This window comes from Pogoniulus pusillus, chromosome 6 (genome assembly GCF_015220805.1).
Source record: "Pogoniulus pusillus isolate bPogPus1 chromosome 6, bPogPus1.pri, whole genome shotgun sequence".
Classification (NCBI taxonomy): domain Eukaryota; kingdom Metazoa; phylum Chordata; class Aves; order Piciformes; family Lybiidae; genus Pogoniulus; species Pogoniulus pusillus.
Window position 1 is genome coordinate 32,574,126 of NC_087269.1, and position 21,507 is coordinate 32,595,632.

General features: G+C 39.4%; 1 long non-coding RNA gene across 1 annotated transcript in view; it reads right to left on the bottom strand.

Moving 5' to 3' along the window:
• LOC135176244 (uncharacterized) overlaps positions 1-21,507 on the bottom strand; it is a 240,697-nt gene that overhangs the window by 63,082 nt on the left and 156,108 nt on the right. Inside the window, exon 4 of the long non-coding RNA XR_010302578.1 lies at positions 16,022-16,139. This is a non-coding gene — a long non-coding RNA (uncharacterized LOC135176244). The remainder of the gene's footprint in view (positions 1-16,021; positions 16,140-21,507) is intronic.

Sequence of the window (21,507 nt, forward strand, 5' to 3'; positions counted from 1 at the left end):
CAAAGTAGGTATGCATCTGTAAAGTTGGATGGATGCTGCTGAGATAAGACACCTGCTGCTGAGCAAAGATTGTCTCATAAGAGCAGATGTCAAAGCTGTTTAGGATGGGTTATTTTATACTTTGGAAAGGTTTATTTTCAGTGTATATAAAGAAGAGACTAGATGGGTAGCTAAGATATGCACTAGGTGTCTGGAGTTACAGTAATAAATAACCACATAGTGACCATGGCTTCCTGCAGGCAGTTTGTCTGGGAACCAGTGAATATTCCAAGGAGAAACAAATACAAACAAACAAAAGAAAAATAGAAGCAAAAATGCATGTTCAGGCAAAGAAATTGAGAACAATTTTCTGACAACCTGATCAATTATAAACGGAGACTTATTCTACTGCTTCTGTTAATCATTAACACCAGATTTCCTTATTCTAAGTTTTCTGAGATACATTTATGCTACTAAGGCAAACTCTCACTCTGCTCTTAGAGAGTATTTTCCAAATGATTTTCTGGATGGATCTAGCTCCAGGAGAGGACATCAATATTGAGTATAGCTCAGAAATAGTACAAATTCCTGTAACAGATTACCTCACTAGTGGGATAATATGCAAACTTATTTCCATTCAGATAAGGGTCAGGCAGGAAAAATAATCTCTGAAAAGAAGTAAAAATCTGTGGTAGTCAAAATGAGTTATAGCACCATGCTTATGATATGGGAAGTGCACAGCCTTCTTACCTTAAATAAGATCTCCTGTTTCAGTTCTTTATTAGATGACATGAGCTGCCCTCAACAAAACAATTTCATATGGATAGTTGCTATAGGGAAATGTCTGGGAGAATTAAACAGTTCACTGTACTATGGTAGCCTTAGATCAGGCACTGCTGGCGGCTGCAGCACTATGCCTTTAGGGACAAAAAAAAGGAATAAAACACAAGAGAAACTGATAAAAGAAAAAGACAAATAACACAATAATCAGAGTGAAGCTGGAGACACAGAAGGAGGTCTCTAAAATATTATAGTGGGAGCATATTAAAATGTAGATTGTTGGTGCAGAGACACTTGGCCAACTGCAAATTCAATGGATTCTGTAAAACTGGCTGGTTTCTATACACTCTAACATAAGCAGAGTCCTGCATGGCAACTTGATATGTTTCTTTTACCCTTCTTATGGAATAAGAGACAGTCCTTGCTATGTTTAACTTGGGTCAGCAAATAAACAAACAAACAAACCCCCAAGAAGAAGATATGTTAAACTAACTTCTTATTTAGCTCTGTTTCTAGTGCAGAAGATGGACCTGAGTGCTAACAGCATTCACAAATGTTTTCTCTTTCTATTTAAGGTCAAGTAATTAAGAGTTTCAGAGAAAGTTTTTACTAAGATTGGTGTCTTGGTTGCTTACAATAGTCTGGAAACTTTATACTTAATCATTTGTAAACAAACTAGTGTGGTCTGAAACTGTGTTGTTCCTGGTTCAAGCAAGATATTGGAAAAAATTACTTTCTGAAATCTTTTTCAATCTGAATTATTCTGTGATTCCATCAACCATTGAATTGTTCCATTTGCTGATATTTAACAATTATCCTCTAACTTTGGAATGTCAACCTTCATAGAATCACAGTATCATAGTATAGGTTTGATTGGACCTTTGAGATCACTGAGTCCGACCTTTAACTCAACACTGACAAGTCCATCACTTAGCCATGTCCCTAAATGTCACACTTACACATTTTTAAAATCCCTTTGGGGATGGTGACTCCACCATTTCCCTGGGAAGCTTGTTCCAATGCTTGGTAATGCTTTCAGTGAAAATAATTGTCCTAACATCCAACCTAAACCTTACCTGCCACAACTTGAGGCCATTTCCCTTTATCCTTTCACTTGTTTCTGAAGAGGAAAAATAGAAGGGAAGACCTGTGTCTGTGTACACCTATGACTATTCTATGATTCCTACATCAATGAAATGACATTGAAGTTCTCAAGTCTGCTTCATTCATCACACCACATAAGCTTTTCATGTGTCCATGAATGGTTGCTAGCTATAGACACCTATCCACAACACCTTACAGTAAAGCCATGGGAAATCTTTTTGGCTCTACCTGTGTGTAATTGAAGTCTTCTACATAGAAGCTTTTCCATTATACTTTGTGATCTTCTCCCCTTGAGTAGAAGCTTCACTTATTAGAATAGGAAGATATTTTTATCTATATCTCTGTGTTATCAGTACCAGAAAAGAAACTTTTAAACCCTTACCAAACTGATGGGAACAATTTGCAATCTGGTAAAAAGTTTCTGTTTGAGGGAAGTGGGTTCCAATTCTATTTAACTTTATTTTCTTTATTCTATTTTTTAGACTATGTGTCTACTTCTCTTCTTACATGTCCCCTTTTCCAGGTTTTCTTCTGGGACTAGATGATCTTTCTACACAGGTATCACAAAATTATAATTTAATTCATACTTTCTGAGCTGCAGATGAAACAAAAAGCCAGGAGAGGGGCATAAAAAAAGAGAATAAAATAACACCCTTCAGACTTTTTCCCAGAAATTGTGAACAGTATCACCACACCACTTTCAGAAGCAGAATGAATGAATGTGTGGGTATGTCAGGATTGTACTACTCTTTGTGTGATAGAGGAGACTTAATAAAGGAAAGACTGAATAGCATGCACCAAGGGAATTTCCTTTTGTCTACTCTTTCTTCCCAATATGACTTAGACCAGAGTATCATTTCTCATTAAGACACTCCTTCTTCTTGATATTCTTTGCATACTATATCTAGCACAAGAAAATAAAATACTAATCCAGATTCCTTCATTAATGGCTGTAATAAAGCCATGTTATCTTATATCTCCTCACATGGATACCAACTTGTGCTAGTTTGAAGCTAGCTAGAATGTTTTGGTGAGAAGGATTAGATCACAGGCTGTGAAAGAGAAACAATGGTGATGTCTACTTCACTCATAGGCTTGCTGAGATGTATAAGAACAAGAATCCAAACATAGATAGAGGAGTCACTCTCTGTCCAATCTGTGGGCTGTATTTTTCTCTCTAAGCTCACCCTCCGTCTCTCTGATTAATCCACTTGCTTCCTAACCCCCCTGGCAGACCCTCCATTCTTCCTTGGGGCACAAGGCAATGTCTGGGGTAAAGTTGAAGGGTGGGAGAAGGTGGAAGGGTGGTTGGGAGCCCCTCTGGGGGACTCAGGTTTCTGGAAGGGCTGTTGTTTTTCTATATTACCTTTTACCTTGTATACTTCTGTATATACTGTAAATATCTGCTTTTTATATTGTTCTAGCTGTAAATCATAGAATCATAGAATCAACCAGGTTGGAAGAGACCTCCAAGATCATCCAGTCCAACCTAGCACCCAGCCCTATCCAATCAACTAGACCATGGCACTAAGTGCCTCAGCCAGGCTTTTCTTGAAGTCCCCCAGGGATGGTGCCTCCACCACCTCCCTGGGCAGCCCATTCCAATGGGAAATCACTCTGTGAAGAACTTCTTCCTAATATCCAGCCTATACCTACCCTGGCACAACTTGAGACTGTGTCCCCTTGTTCTATTGCTGGTTACCTGGGAGAAGAGGCCACCCCCCACCTGGCTACAATGCCCCTTCAGGTAGTTGTAGACAGTAACAAGATCACCCCTGAGCCTCCTTCATTCAAATTTCCAGAGCTGGCTGAGTCCAGTCTGGGTGATTTCCAAAATGTGTGTGCATGAGGGGCAGGTAACACCCAGACCATCACAGAATTTTCTCCCCCCCCATCTCTTAGCATTCATGTAAACTACAGTCTTGTTTATCCTATCATATTAAAATATAGGAGCTAGAAGAATTGTCATAAACAATTCATGTGTACTTGTACTAGAGTTTCAGCATGTGTTACAGGTTTATGGTTGTTTGGTGTGGTAATATTAAATGTAGTGATTCTGAATATTATACACTGGAACATAAGCGATGGACAGGCGAGAGTGCATGAGCTCAGAAGTACTGAGTTAAGACAAAATAGAAGGTTGGAATGACCTTAGAGAATGGTGTAACAAATATAAACAAAAGTAAGGCTGGAGCCTGTGGTTTTCACTTATGTCTGCTGACTTAGATTGCTTAGACACAATGTATGTATTGTTGAGAAAATATGATGAATGTCTATGCTAATTAGTATGTAATTTCTAACTCAGCTACATGCAACCAACTGCAGTTTAATACAATTTGTAACCTTCTGATGAAAGGTATAAAAACACACGTTTGGAACGCACTAAGTGGATGGGATTGAACTTGCTTACATTAAGCATCGCCCTGTCTCTTCTCATGCCTATGGCGTTCAGCCCGTGGCATACGGTTAACTTTCCTTAAACTCTACAAAATGTTACATACAACACCACTGGAAGATAGTGTACTAAATGCTATCCTAACTTTACAGACCTAGAAAATGAGATGTCAAGTGTAGGGAAGTACACCTGTAATTGCCTTTACTGAGAGGGACAGCTGGAGCTGATCCCTGCTGCTTCTCCACAAACAGCCTGAATAAAAAGATATCTCTCTGGCTTTCCTGAACTTCTCTCAAAGCGTCAAATTTCACTTTGGCTGGTGTAAAGATCTCCCACTGATTCACTTTACTTATTAACTTCTTTGCAGCTCAACCTTTCTTAACTGCTCTACAGATAAAATAAAGCCCACAAGCACCTTTAGAGTACCACTGTTGGAAAACTAATTCCAACAGATACTCCTCCAATTTTCTGAACTAGTTTTATATATATGCATAGCTAGTCCTGAAAATACACACAGCATACACAGATCCATAAAGAAAGTAACTGTCTTCCACATTCCTGAGTCAGAAACACACCTGGTAAGGACTGGTAGCTCTGTAATAGTACATATTCAACCTGCTGCTTCTGAGAAAAACAAAGTCTCTGATTACAGGTTAGGCTACAATGGACAAAGAAAAATTGCCCCTTCCACAACTGTTGACACAGGACATTCCTTCTTCTTTCACTTCCATATAAATAACAAGGATTTCTTCAAAAACTTCAGAGCAGTGACTTCAGTCTATCACGTCTAAGGCTTTCAGTTGTCACTTTTTCTCTTTTACTCAGAATAGGTGATCTCTAATCTTTATTTGTAGGTAGGTGTATTTACCTATATAGTAGTCTGGTCTTTTTAAGTTTCCTTTCACATCTCTCATCCCCTGTTCTTAGCTCTTTCTCTACATCTCTAACAAAGAATAGAACTACCACAACCTTTTTCCTTATTTTAACAGAGACCATTAAGTAATCTTTCTAAATGGCATTTTCCTCTGCAGAATCAGAGGTTTCTATCTACCTTTCAGAAAGCAAGAAAAGGTAATTTGGTTTGCAATTCCCAAAAAATAGCCTAAAGAAAGCTTTGAACCTTTTCTCCACAAAACTACTCCATTAAAATCAGCTTCCAGGCAAAATGATGTTTTCTTAACATATGTTCCTCAAAGCTGTGCTAGCCGTAGTGCTCTCTATAGCCAATCACTGTGTCAACTAAGGTAAGCAACGCAAACATAAACACCTAAGTTACAGCAGCTTCTAAGATATTTAAAGCTGACATGGATAAGCTATGTTAAACTATTGAAATGTGTCTCATGTCCTTTTGTATTTAAAGTAATGAAAGTACTACTGCTGGTGTTGTTTCCTCGTCACAGCTTGTGGCTTACAGGAATAGGAGACATCAGATGCTCAGACTGGCCTTAGTAGTGTTTACTCTAAGTCCCAGTTTGGTGTATGATGTATTTGAATCTTTAGCATCATCTTCTTTGGTCCAAATTGGTTTTCTCATTAGTCATTTTAAGTTAAATAGGCAATAAAAAAAAAAATAATGCAATCTTTCCTAATTAAGAAACTTATCAGGCTTACTAAGGACCACTTTCCTCTCCAGCATTCAAGTTTTGTTTATGGGACTTAACATGCTGTTGAAAGATATTTCAGACTTGTCTCATAATTCCATGTGGTGGATCAGATATTGACCTACTTTAGGCATCTGAGCTCAAGAAAGGAAATGGTATTAGAAAGAAAAGCTAGTAGTAGAGAAAGCCCAAGAGTAGAAGCAGAGTAAGTACACAGTGACAGACTGGCTTACCCTGAGAGCCTTGTATCACCATTTCAGCTTATGGAGTGATGCCAATTTCATAGAAAACAGTAACAAGGAAGCTGGAAGAACTGAGAACTTCTCAGTCTAGTCAAGATATACATGCAACTCGGGGTTTAGACAATCTTGAAGTAAAAGCTTCAATTTTGCTTAAACCCTGCTTTTTTCTCTGGTGAAGAACTGACTCTCAGGTGTGTTAGCAGTATGGAAATCTATACAGTAAAAGCTGGTTAAAACAACAGGATGACTTTTTCATATTGTTTTAAAGATAGCTGCTGCCTATGCCATTTCAAGAACAAAGGCAAATCCTGGAAATCCCAGAAATCCAAGGAACTTCTTTGTACCCTTTTGAAGGTGAATGATTGTATGATAAGGGTGTAGCCCTGTATCTCCTAGCTAGTCATTTAAATGCTTATTGGCTGTGATCTCTGAGATGCCCTGTCACTTTGAACTACAAGAATGAGTTATTAACCTGAGCAGAGAAGCAAATGGACACAAACTACTTTCTCCCAGTCTGGTTTTTGTTTGTGGGTTTTGGGTGTTCTTGTTTTACAGCCTCTACAATTAGTAAAGAATATGGTTTTAACTTAAGGTCTTTGACAGCAAAGGCAGAGCACATTTTATAACTCCCAGAGCTACAGGAAACAGCTGCATATAAGCATAAACCCAGATACTTTCTGTCTTAATGCGCTCTGGGACACAGCTGGCCCAGTTCTCAGTTGTATTACAACCCCTGTTGTGCCATTTCTCTTGTGCAAAGAGGCTATAAAGCCATCTTCTGCAGAAATCCCTTCAGCAACGGGTCAAATGCTGAACAACGCAAGGCCAACGTAACTTTCATCACCCCATCCTCAGTGGTCCAGAGCCTCAGGAGATGCACAGCTCTGCTGTAATGTTACTTGTCTGCTCTCTCTAGAATAGCTCATCCACATGCCAAGAAACTGGGTTACTGCAGTCTTTGAGGTATTATAACTTTTATGAGGAGAAAAAGCCTGGTCTAGGAAATATAAATTATTCTTTTTATTAAAAAAAAAAAAAGGAAAAAAAAAAATCACATTGTCTTCTCTCAGGGAAGTGTCCCTGTACCAGAAAATCTGGCACAAAAGCTTGGCACAGTGCTCTTTTCCCCAGGCTGCTGTAGTCATTTGTTGCTAATTACAAGGTAAAGGTGGTGGTTTTTTTTTTTAATTCTCCCTTAGTGGATTACATATTCCTTAATCATACGCTCAACTTAGATTAAAAAATAGAAATATTACCTTCCAGGCACATCACTTCTCCTAGACTGCACAGAAATCACTCCACAAATATTTGCTGTCATTTCCTAACTTATATGGGCTCGAGTCATTCTTGCTTTTGGATGGACGCTGTCAAAGCAACTGCAGAGATTTTTCAGGGAGCATAGAGATGTCCTGGTGATTACTGAACATCACTTGAAGACCTGGAATTTCTGGTAAAGAATGCTGACAACAGAAAATAAACTTTCATATTTTTCCCTCTAAGTTTTCCAAGAGCAATGTCTAAAAAATGGAAATATTAAATCTGAAAAATGTCAGCTGTTTCCTTTTTTCATTCATAGGAAAAATAATTGGAAGGAGATCCATTTTATGAGGAAAAAAAAACAACAAACAAAACCCAATCAAACAACAACAGCAAGAAAGAACCTCACCAGAACCCCACAGAAAAAAAAAAAAAAACTATTTTCCAGCACAAAGAAGTTGCAATATAAAATTTCAGAAGACATTTCTTTAGCTTAGTTGCAAAATCTCCCTTGGATTTTCTTATAGTCCCTGGTCAAGTTACTTACTTTCCCTATCTCAACAGGGTATTTGAAAGTGGATAAGATAATGATTTTTCATCCCCCTTTCTTTGGGTCATGGCTATGTGGATGGACAACATCTTGTTATCTTCAGGAGGACACTGCATTGCACAGTAGCTTATGACCTATCATTCAGATTTCCTAGGGATTGTTTTAATAGCAAAGATAAATTAGAGTAATTCATTTTAACTGAATGGTTTTTTTTTCCCCAGGTTTACTTGTTGTTTTCTAAAACTGTAAGCACATAATTATAGAAGCACAGCTCTATGAGGATTAGTTGCTTACTCTTTAAATTGAATCAGTCTGTTTCCATAGTATTCTTTAATATGTTCTGATACTTATGTTTGAAAATTTACAAGCTGGAGAAGTGAATAAATTGTATTGCATAGTATACAAAACTCAATAACTTGGAATTTTAAACAACCATCAGCCTTCAGGGATAAAAATAAGAATTCATTTTTAGTTACATCACAGTGCTTTTGTGCCTTATGTAAAAACGTATTTGTTCAGCTTGCTTGCTGCCAGATGAACTCCAAGATGATAGCTTATCATGGTTGACTGAACATAGGAGACCTGTGCATATGCTTAAAAGATAACCCTTCCCATAGCATCTTTAATTCTTTTAAAGGCTAATCATATTTTAATATAGTTTATCATCATGAAACAGGATATGTTTCTTGTTCTACATCTGTGAAATCAGCATGGTCAGCAACATGGCCCATAAAATAAACTTCTCCTGTGAGTGTCAGATCTCTGACAAAGATATTGTCCTCTGTATTACCTTGCAGTTTAAGAATGGTGGCTTTCAGCTTAAGATGTTTTTTTTGCTTCCCTGCCTGAAAAGGAAAGCATCACTATGTTCACACCAGAAGAGCAGCAGTGCTCTCTGCATGCTTTGTACATGCCCTAAAACGTGAATGTTTAAAGGGCTTCAAGTATCAGGCTGGACTTAAACCAAAATAAATGCACATCATAATGCAAACTGAAATATTTTCCCTTTAAGTATCCTATCAACAGAGCTATTCAAAACCCTTCCTTTCTCCCTAGCACATGCTGAGAGAGCCTTAGTAAATTGGAGTTTGGCACAGGGAGCTCCTTGTTAACATGGTGGGTGACTGGAGTTTAAGCTCTTCACTGTCATGCAGAGAAGACATAGAGCTGCAGTGCATGAGGTGAGGGAACATATTTTACCCTGGTGAGTGCTAAAGGGGCTGCAGGAATGACATTTGACTGTCATGTCAGATACACAGAGAATACAGGACAAAAAAATAATCTCACTCAGGCATTATCAATTCTCACTGAAAGACAGGCTGCCAGACTGCTCACCTTCTCATCTCAGCTGCAATATCCAGCGTGTGAGAAATAAAGCAGATGCCTTTGAATCCTACACAGCTGAAGCTGCACATAAACAGTTTGTGTAAGAAATGGGGAACACAATGCAATTGATGTCCAATTCAGATGAAAAGCTGACAAGTGTTTCTTAAAGAAAAAATATGCTGTGTTTCTCAAGATCTGGGCATAGTAAAGAATAAACAAAGAAATCCGAGTCCAGGGGACTTCGTTGGAAGAGTAATATAATGCTTACATTACCCAACCGTGCACAGGCAGAGTCAGTGGCAGAACTCATGACCTTGTGCTCCACAAACACAGACTGCTAATAAAGTGGTGACACCATCTCATCTGGCAGAGAGAAACAACACAAGCAAGTGGCTTTGTATTCTTTCCCTCTGGAGGACAATATATTGGGAGTCAGTATATGAGAGAGGCTCATCTCCCAGACTTCTTGTCTTCACTTCTAAAGGCTAGTGGGATAGTGTTGCTGTAGTCGAGACAGCCTAAGCACATTGGTGATAGAAAGTTTATAAGTAGAGGCAATGTTTGGCATTGTGGAGATTTACAAACGCCCTCATTGTCAGCAAACTGCAATAAGAAGCATTGAGAGGGATCTACAGACTATCCAGAAAGTTCTTCCTTGGCCAGAATTTCTTGGGGGATGGAAGTCCATTACATGCTGCAGTGGGAAAACAGTGGACATTACAGGCAGGGATGGTTTTACTTACTAAAGCCCAGCAGCCTGGACAAATGATGCTCTGCCTGTTAGTCTCCTCCTGCCTCAGCAGCTGCAGCCACACTCCCCTCAACCTTCCCTGCGTTCAATCCAAATAGGTTTGCCAAGTGACAGTTTCTGTGTCATACTTTCAGCTCAGATTTAAAAAATAGTTTTTGAGCAATTATGTGTCACATAAGAATAAACCTGCATGCTGGTGCATCTTTCCTGTCACCACAAAATAACAGCACTACACTCTACATTTCAGTCTGTTTTTCTTCCCTGCTTTCTGCAAAGATCAACAACTTCTGCAGCAAAAGGACACAGTATAATCAGGAGATCATCAGCTTGAAATAAGTAAAGAACTTGCAAAAATTATGCATTCTGTAGAGAACACTGATGCTTTTTTTAACATCCAGGCACACACAGTGCAAGGCCAAATTCATCTGCAAAATAATAATCCAAGCCTCTTCGTATCACCAGGGCTGCACTTAGTAATGAGGAATACACACACACATATATATATATGTATACTTTCCCCTTAAACCAGATATTTCGAATATTACTGATCATCTGACATAGCTGGGGCTGCTTTTGTAGCTGCTTTGTTTCACAGTGTTTGTAGAAGCTTTGCTGAGCCTGGTGGTTCCAGTCATTTGCATCAAAAAGACAAGTCTCTGAGACGTTCTGCCTTTGCTGTCTTTTGGGCAACTACTTAATATTTCAAAGCTGAGGAATTACCATTTGTGTACAAGTGACCATCTCATGTGCACGGAGTGGTCACACTGCATAAGGGCAAAGCTCATCCACACTTTTTTCCATCCATTGAAATGCTGATAAAAAAAGCTGCTGGATTTCCTTTTCATGTCTTGAGATAATTGCAGTTTTGCTTGTTTGTTTGTTTTTCTTTTCAATCAGGAGCAATGTCTGTTACTTATTTCTTAAAATAATACTGTGCTTTTCCTCCTCAGAAAAGTGATTTGCCATTTTCTGTAGCTACCTTGGATGGTTTCAGGATTTCCTCAAAGTGTTTTGTTTGGTTGGTTGTTTGTTTTTCATTTTGAAATTTGTTTGTTAATTAGGTTTGACATTTCAACTTCATTGTTAAAAAACATATTTGAGCTGTCTGCTGATAGAAGTTTATGGTCATCCAAGGAACTGTAGCACCATGCTACAGGGGCCACAGGATTCATTTCAATGAAGGAAAACTTTGGTAAAGAAACTTGTAAAGAGACTCCAACTCTAGCTCTCAACAACTTTGTTATGGCAGCAAGCAATTTTGCAGAGTATTTCACACTACCCCACAAAGTTGTGTTTTAAGCTGATGAGATTTCTGTGTTGCTGATACATCTACTTTCATGACCAGTGAGTGTGAACATAAACTGTTGTCTGGTCTTCCCAGGTGACTACAGATCTGAGAAGACAGTTGGCAGAGTTTCTGGCAGATACTTTTGCATAGATCACTCTGCATGGTGAAAACCTCAGCTCATCTCTGGGTGAAGAAGTCAAAAGGGAAGGACTTGAAATGGCAAAGGAACATACAAATGCAGCAGTACAAAACTGCAGTGGCAGCGAAACACTTACCATTAATATGAAGAATATTTGACAGGAGTTAAGGCATACATTACATATTATCCTGACTTCCTTTAGAATGGTTACTCAAATAACATTGCAGTAGGAGCAGGAACAATAAAGAAAAACAACAGCAAGGACAAAACCTAATGAGATTTAAGCTCAATAGCTTTTTTTTTTTTTTTGTAAATGAATTATTATATGACTGTTTGTTTTTTTCAAATCCTTGGGACACTAAACCAAATAAATTCTCTTTAATTTATACATAAAATGAATAGACAAAGTTACTACAGCCTGTGTGACCTCAGTTTGTGAGCTTACCAAAGCTGAGCATAGCTTGAACAGAATGGGTGGTGATATTTTTAAAGGCAACGAGACCAATAACACATGCAGGGTGGTGCAAGATGATGTGCAATTATAAACATTTCCTGCTAAGCACATTAGGTCTGCAGGTTCATAAGTGTCTTTTAGATTACATATTTTAATTACTAGTCTTGAAATGGCCTGGAAGACAAAAAAATCCAAACCAACAAACAAACAAACAAAACCCACAAAACCAAAGCAAACAAAAAAAAGCAACCAACCAACCAATAAAAAATCTCAAAAACATCAAAGCCCCAAAAAAACATCATCCACATGTCCAAAGTCAAGAGCAGAACACTGCTTCCTTGAACAGGAGAGGTTCTGTGGCCTCACCCTTCTCAGAGAGAAAACTGTTGTCTGTACTTGTGCATTGATGTTGGTCACAAGCCTGACAACAGATGACAGATCTCAGGTAGACAGATAGATCAGTAGATTTATAAGGCCAGACACTAGTATGGCTATAGGACCTTATATGGATTTCGAGTGTCACTGTGTGGGATGAGAAGAGCCACTTTTACCAGTTAGTTGACCTCAAGCTACTGTTTTGTAAACTCAAGCCCCTCTGAAGTAACCATCTACAGAACAACAAGGGATTGCTCACTGATTTCTCAAACACTGACATAACAGACGAAAAACAGAAGAAAAGAGAATTGTAACTGTCCACAGCAGTCAGATCAGAAACAATCCATCCCTTCTCTGCAACACCTGGAGGAGTTAATTGTAACTATAGTTTCCAATTGCAGTGACAATAACACAACAACATGGATTGTTCTTAAAAAAAAAACAAACAAATCAGAGTTGTAGTAGTGCTATTGTCCTCTACGATTAGCAGAGTGGGTCAGCATAGTTTAAAACTTTTCATTAAGGAGCAAAAATGGGTTTTCAGGATCTGGCAACCATGCAATTATTGAGCTGCGTAGGAGGCAGAAATGTAATTATGTAAACTAACTAAATTAAGAGGATTGTGCAGTTCATTAGACTACATTTTTTTGGTCAGCATTTTGGATCACCAGATGCTACAGAATTTCGTTTCCATTAAAAAAACATTCGTTGCATCTCTTCTGTGAAAGCAGAGCAGTTGAGCAACTGTGAGCAGCTCCATCCTTGCTGTTCTAATGTAGGTGTAGAAATAGCCTTGTGCCCCTCACTAAAGCTCAGGACAGCCAGCCCCTATTTTGTCACTGAGCCTCTGAAGGGACAAGATACTCCTGCCAAGTATGCCTACTATCACACTCGTTGGTAGGAGCTTGTATGTGTGATTTATTCGGGAAACAGGATTGAAGAGAGCATCTCACTTTGCTAATATCTAAACACAGAGAGGAGATCTCCCAAAGGAAATCTCTGTGGCCAGAAAGAAGAGAGTGGGGAAGCTTAGCCACCATATGTTACACATACTGTGCTGAGGCAAAGAGATCATTTCAGGCTGGGAATTTCAAACAAGCTTGAGGGAGTTGAGCATGCTAGTCTAAATTAATTGCAGTCAGATATCAGCTACCTGTTTTCCAGAGACTGAAAAGTTCAGCCAAAACTACTTCCCTTGAGAAAAGCTGAGAAATGTGGTCTCTATCACATATTCATGCCATTGTCAATGTCTATTGGTCCACTTGTTCAAGCACTCCACTGCAATAATAAACGAGCCCCTGCTGCCAGATGAAGATTCTGAAATGGACCTGGAAATCTATAGGCCAATCGACATACAGAGATTTTATTGCATGCATTTCTTGTCTCTGATGTTGTTATCCTTCATGTTACTCTGGGGTGATGATATTAAAGTATGTCTTGCCAAATAATTGCAAGCCACATCTTTGGCCCTCAGCACAAGAAAAGTTTCTAATCTCTAAGAGGTCAATCTGAAGAAAAAGAAAATTTTCATTCAAAACTGGAGAGTATGTTACTTGTCAGCTATACAGTAGTTCTACTCTCCTGTCCTCACAGGGAAATCTCTTTTTCATCAGTCAGTTGCCAGCTGCTCTTCTGCCTCCACACAGGGTGTTCAGACTAGAACAGGCTAATCTCACCTCACTTCATATCTGCCAGACTGTTTCTTGAGGTTTTATTGCATTTAGAGACTTTCATTGTTTAGAGATTCTCCCTAAAGACAGGGGATGTTTTTATTGCATTGCTCTAACACATTTTACCTCACAGACTGGTCACTCGAGCTCTTTATATTTGATGGTTAATGCTGAAAAACTTCATAAAGACAAATCTCTCATACGTACAAAGAGTGTAAATGGATACAGTATGGTCAAGAGTGTGACCATACTGGGTTTCTTTGCTGAAGAGTAGGTTTAAAAGCCCCTAGTTCTCCTCTTCTGTAATGAAACCACTAGGTACAGACTCAGATGTTTGAAAGGAGAAAAAAGATTCCTCGCTCAGAAGTTATTTACATAGTATTTTTCTATATGCAAGGCTAAAAAGACAATTTGGATATATTTGTAAAAAGATGGACACTTGTGCTGTGTGAGTCTGCTATGGAAATGTGTTTGATTTTTCTATCTAATAAATTCTGAACAGGCTTCACTTGCAGCTTCAAACTCTACTTGTTCTTTATAAATGAGCATCCTGCAGCTGACTATCGAAAGAAACCTATGGAAACTTCCTCTTACAGCATGGAAATCACTACTGCAACATTTGCTTTCTCCTTGCTGACTGTATTGATTATGTTCCTTGCTTAGATAAATTAGGGACTTGAGAGCAACACATTCAGCAGCCCTTGATCCACCCACCTACACATGCCTTGCTTTGGTTGTGGAGTTTACTGTGATGATTCATATGTAACACATGGATGTGATCAGACAGAAGCCATCATGGTGCAGTTTACAGCACTGAGATCAACATCATACCTACAGACTGAACTCTGGTATGCCAAGGAAACTCATAAGGTCTTGACAGACAGAATACTGCTGTCCTAGACTTAGCAGGTAGTACACATCTGCCACTTTTACTCATACCAAGTACCTCACATCTGTAACCTTCCCATTTCCACAAGATTTTTAAAGATTTCACAGGAAGTAAGCTGGACTGAATTTTTCTTTTCCAAAGCAGAAGTGAAGTCTGGCTAGAGAATGGTAGCAGGAGATGTGATGCACTGTTTCAAAAAGACAAAAACCTGCTAATCACTCTTGTTTCTGCGCCAGGGAGAGGTTTGCAGGCCCCATGTCCCAAGCAGCAAAGGACTATGCATTAAATTTCGACTTGGAGGCCACAGCACCACAGAGCAGCAAAGGCAGATTTAGGAGCTAGAAGCCACCTCACCCTGGAGCAGCAGTAGCATCACAGAATCTGCCTATAAGTGCAACAACCTCAACTACGCAGAAAGGACCAGATTACAAGAGGGTTTGTGAAAGAACAGTCCCAAGTAGGTGTCCCAAAAAGCTTAACATAGATCTGCCTCTAGGTGAAAGTTTTCTGTTTGTTACCAGAATGGCTCATTCACTGTAGAATGACATCATATTAAGATGCATCAATAGAGAATTACTGTGAGAGTCTCAGATTTATAAAAACCAAGCAAACAAACAAAAAAAAGTAAAAATACATGGGGAGAAGAAACAGAAAAAAACCAATAATACAACTCACCATTTCAAAAAATGCCACACACAAAGACTGGGAGACACTGACCAGACAGTCTTAGATCTGTGCTCAGCAAATTCAAGGAGCTCAGACTTCCTCAAAACTATGCTAAGGTACGTGGAAAATAAGGAGATTGCTGGTGACAGCCAACATGGCTTCCTTAAGGTATGACTGGGCAGGTATTATTCATGATCAATTTCCAATTGCTCTCAGATCCTTTCCAACACCATCAAGCTGAGGAAGGCATTATCACCAAACAACTGTTGCATCTCTTCTGATCAGATTTTTTTTCTGTGCTGCATTATACTGTGCCATCAGGACCTGATTAGAAGTGTCAGGTCATACAGGTCTGCAGGAATTGTATGAAAATACAACAGTAGAATCCATATCACATTCATGTTGGAGGGATTATAACCAGTCTTGGCACTAGGCAATACATGAATAATACGCTCTACCGGGAAGTTTCACTTTGAAGTGTTTCTGAGAAGCTGGGAGCACTTGAGTGACAAGTAAGCATACCACAGTTAAGCAAAATGCCAGGGCTGGACTCACCATTCAGAAGAGATGCACACTTCCTGCAGAGCCACAAGACTGCATACACGCTTAACATAGGTACTTTGGCATCGCGACGATTATTGCTGGTCTTGCAGCTTTGGCTTCCCAATTCCATCTACAAGGACAGAAAGGAAAGAGTTCTGGATGAGGAACCCGACAGAAGTGTGTTGGAGAACTCTTTGGTCTGTCACTGGCAGAGAAGTCTGTAGCAGCTGGGCTGCTCTCTTTCAGAGCATTCTGTAGGCAGGTGTGGAACATGCAGTGCGCCATTGCTCCTGGTGCTGCATTACTGGTGTTCCTCAAAGCCACGTATATGAGCTGTGGCACACAGAAGCTACACAGTGAACAAACTTGCTGCATTTGTTATACCATGCACGCCTACAAAATGAAGTGACCAGTCTGACACGGAATGACATAAACCTCTCCAGGTGTTCCTTACATGGTTTCTTTACTGAATCTCTGAAAGCATCAACAAGCTACAATTCCTCTTCTCAGGTCTTCATTGAATACATATTAAAATAAAACTTAGGGTTTGCCTTCAGATGATTTTTTTTTAATTATTATTGTTGTATGAAAAGGTTACATTTGGAGGGCAAGTTTCAGATTCACACAGCCAAGCCTGGTGCACTCAGAAACAATCAGGACAACCCAGTCTTTTATGCTTGACTGACAGATGCTCTCAGCCTTCAGAATTGCTGCTGAAAAGAAGCCCTCAAAACTGCTTTTGAAGAAGTCGAGGTCATAACATGCACAGCACATAAAAATCCCAAGTATTAGACTTTATATTAGCTTACATTCCCAGGGAAAATGAAACTATGAAATGCATTGTACACTGATATTATTCCTTGCTTGTACTATGTTCTACTTACTAAGAATGCCTCAGTACCCTTGAATGTTTTAAAAGTTAAAATGATGTGACACGTGCAAGAATGAGACAAAATATTGACTCCAGTAATGAGAAGTGAAGCCAAAACTAGAACCCTGAATAAAATTAATCTGAATTTGAGGTTCAAAATTCAGCTACTGATGCTTTTCTTCATTTTTCTCCAACTCTATCTGTCACAAACTCTGCAATAGGGTGACTTCCTTTTTGTCCCATTACTTTGACTATTTAGGATGAGGAAGGAACAGTGACATAAAAACACATGGCTGCAGCAGGATGCAGAAAAGATCTCTCAATGCTGCTTTCCTATATTCAGTTGTGGGTTATAAAAGGCACCAAGGGAACTAAGAAACTAAGATTCACAATGAATTATACAGATAGAAAGAAAAAATAACCAAACTGGGGAATATTTTGGCTAAATAGTTACAATTATGGTTCAGAACTGATTATGTACACATCAGAGAAAAGCCCCTCAAGAAATGTTTATCTGCCCCGGGTTAGAGTGCATCCCTCCCCTGATAGAATAGACTCACTACAAGATGGAGTTTCTGGAAAGTCAGGGGGAAATGAAATTATATTTCTTATAATTTAAATATAACAGTATATGGAGAAATAAACTACTAGAGAAATGTAATAACCCTAGTGGAGATGGGGAAGGGGTCAAGGGATGGTGAAGCAGCAAAAGCAGCAAAATCCAAAATAGGAACAGGGGAAGACAGCAGTGGGTGCAGCTGAAGTGGCAGAAGCAGCAAGGGGAAGATACAAGCTGTGCTTCTACACATAAAGCTCTTGATGCTCCAATGAAATTACATAAACTTATCCATTCATAGAATCATAGAATCAACCAGGTTGGAAGAGACCTCCAAGATCATCCACTCCAACCTAGTACCCAGCCCTAGCCAGTCAACCAGACCATGGCACTAAGTGCCTCAGACAGGCTTTACTTCAACACCTCCAGGGACAGCAACTCCATTCCAAGCCAACCACTTTCTCTGTGAAGAACTTCCTCCTAACATCCAGCCTATACTTCCCCCAGCACAAGTTGAGACTGTGTCCCCTTGTTCTCTTGCTGGTTGCCTGGGAGAAGAGACCACCCCCCACCCGGCTACAACTTCTCTTCAGGTAGTTGTAGACAGCAATGAGATCACCCCTGAGCCTCATCTCCTCCAGGCTAAACAGCCCCAGCTCCCTCAGCCTCTCCTCATAGGGTTTTTATTCCAGGCCTTTCACCAGCTTCATCACTCTTCTCTGGACACATTCCAGCACCTCAATATCTCTCTTGAATTGAGGAGCCCAGAACTGGACACAGTACTGAAGTATACAGTACTCATTGTTGCCATTATATGGCCTATCTCTAGAATGTTCACCTCTCCCTTCAGAGCTTCTAAGTTTCTCTGTTCTAAATAGCTAGATAGCTAGAAATCTATCTCAAACAGCCACATTATCTCACACCAGTGGCACATTGTGTCCATAGAATAGAGTCATAGAACCAACCAGGTTGAAAGAGACCTCCAAGGTCATCCAGTCCAACCTAGCACCCAGCCCTATCCAGTCAACTAGACCATGGCACAGAGTGCCTCATCCAGGCTTTTCTTGAAGACCACCAGGGACAGTGCCTCTGGGAGAAACTGCTAATTTTGTGGGGAGTCATCTGTTGCACATATGCAGTGTGAGTTCCACAAACTTTGCAACTTACTTTGCAACATCTGTGGAAATTTTCTTTTTAAGTCAGTCAAAGCCACTTTTCCACTACTGAGGAGCAAGCTGATGGAAGGACAGATGTTCTAAAATAATTTGAGTTATTCAAGTGCATATATACACCCTGAAGGATTTTTCTACAGGGAATTAAAACAAACAAGCAAAAAGCTTCTTAATAATTAGAGAAAATGTATGCTTTGAATCAATGAAAATGAGACAAATAGATTTTTGTAATATTTAGTAAAAAGAAAAAATTAAACCAAAAAAAATTTTAATGAGAAAAAAGTACCTTACAGATAAAGTACTTTAGAAACTGTTAGTGGGATAGCAAACTAATGTATTGTAAAGAAAAGTTCTGACTCAAACGCCAACAGTAGAAATTATTGCAGGATTTCATTTTTTTTACTAACAAGTCTGGGGTTTGGCATAAGAAATTTAGCCTCTACTGTCAATGAAGTTATCAGCAATGACTATCCTCCCTTAATCAAGGCACTGGCCTTGTTTAAAATGTAAAGAAGCTCAGATCTAAGGGCTGCTCTTATACCATGACACTTTCTACATGTTTTTTTTCTCAACCTGATAACTGAGGCTGCACCATTAAAAAGCAGTAGTCACTTGCTAATCATACTTAGGCATTGCATATTTGTAGTGACAAAGACAGCTGAAGCAGTAGAATGATTGAGAAAACACTATTCAGGGGAAGTGTTATCACTGAAAAGTTTTGAGGTTTTTCTTGGTTTGCTTTTTGGTGATTTTTTTTTCCTTGTAATACTTGGAATAGCTTGGAAATAAAATAAAATTATAGAAAGATATGTAACAGAACTCTCAGATAGAGTACCTCTAACTCCTCTGGTGCATGTTTTTCCCAGTCCATTTTGTCAAGACACATTCTTAAAAGCGACTTGGAATTATTTTGAGAAGGCCACAACAGCAGCAAGTCTCTTGTAACAAGGGCAGCACTCACGCTTCCCTGACTATCTGGAGCCTCAAATCCAGTGTGTAGCTTTTTTTGGTGGATTTCAGTTGTGACCTAACAATGAAATATGACAGGCTATCATTATCTGAATATTGAATCAGATTTCTGGGGAAGCTGCCTGTCTACAATGTTGCACTTTTATTAAATTTGACACTACATGTAGAGATAAACATACTCATAGAATGGTATGGGTTGGAAGAGACCTCCAAAGGCCATTTAGTCCAACCCCCCTGCAGTGAGCAGTGACATTCTCCACTAGATCAGGCTGCTCAGAGCCTTTTGAAGTCTGACCTTGAATAGCTTCAGGGATGGGGCCTCAACTGCCTCCCTGGACAATCTGATTCAATGTTCCACCACCCTCACAGAAAATAAGTTGTTCCTATCATCCAGTATAAATCTACTGTTGTCTAATTTCGATTTTCAATTCCATTGTCCTTTGTCCTGTCACTACAAGCCTCTATAAACAGTCCCGCTCCATCCTTCTTGTAGGCCCCATAAAGCATTCTCCTAGTCAGTGATTACCTTTTGTTGTTATGGTAAAAAAAAAGCCTGTTTTAATACAAAACTCCTGGATTGTCTAAAGGTCCAGATAGGTTAACAAAACATGTAATCTATGTTGCTTTGTTCCTTGGATAATCTTGTTGGAATGAATGCTTGTGGGCAAAGAAATATCAGTCAGGGTAGTAGAACAGTCAAAGAATTATTCATCAAACTAAGGTGTTACTTGGTGTGAATAGAAGAACCATAGCTTAGTCATAGAGTAGCATAGACATGGTTCAGTAATCTGGCCCATGAGTCAGGTTATGGATGAGGCATATTGGTGGCATTTGTGTCACATATTCTGTGGTATTTATCCATCAGGGTAGATAGTTCTGCACCAGTTCTCAGTAATACATTCATTGAAAGAATTATAGTTCACTGCTCCTACCAGATATAAGGTACTTGATGTGGTGGTTTGGGAGTTCCCCCCACCAACACTAGATTTACCAGACTAATTCAGCCAGCTAGAAGTTAAGAATGAAGCTATATTTTACAGCCTAGCAGAAAGGTACAAGCATATGCACACAATATTTACAGATATTTAAATTATATACAAGTTAGAGGTACTACAGAAATTCAAAACCTCTCCTGAACAGCCAGACTGCCCAGGAGGGCTCCTCATCACCCCCACTCCTTTCCACCCCATCCCTTATCTCAGAAATAACCAGATAAAGTCCGTATAGCTCACATAATTAATTTGCACAGATTTGAGATGAGATGTCAAAAGCTGCCAAGGAGTTACAAAGAAATGGTTAGATCAAGTTATATGGGTTTCATGCAGAGCAGTTAAGATGCAGCCAGACACACAGACTGAAGAAGTGCCAAGTGCCCCTTCTCCTATATTTTGACTATTTATGTTCCTTGGCAGAACCAATGAGTGATATAGACATCGCTATTATTTTTCTTTTCATAGCCAATGACCTAATTTCTCTCATTAAAATAATCCAATAAGTCTCAAACCAGCACACATGAACAGATTGTATATATCACAAAATGCAAGATAATTCATAGAATCATAGAATGGTCTAGGTTGAAAGGGACCTCAAGGATCATCCAGCTCCAACCCCCTGCCCTAGGCAGGGACACCTCCCCCTAGAGCAGGTTGCTCAAGGCCTCATCCAACCTGGCCTTAAACACCTCCAGTGAGGAAGCACCCACAATCTCCCTGGGCAACCTGTTCCAGTGTTTCTCCACCCTCACTGTAAAGAACTTCCTCCTAACATCTAGTCTAAATCTCCCCTCTTCCAGTTTAAACCCATTACCCCTCCTACAAGGCCTTGTAAATAGTCCCTCCCCAGCGTTCCTGTAGGCCCAGTTTAGATACTGGAAGGTCACTATAAGGTCTCTTCAAATCCTGCTCTTCTTCAGACTGAAGAGCCCCAACTC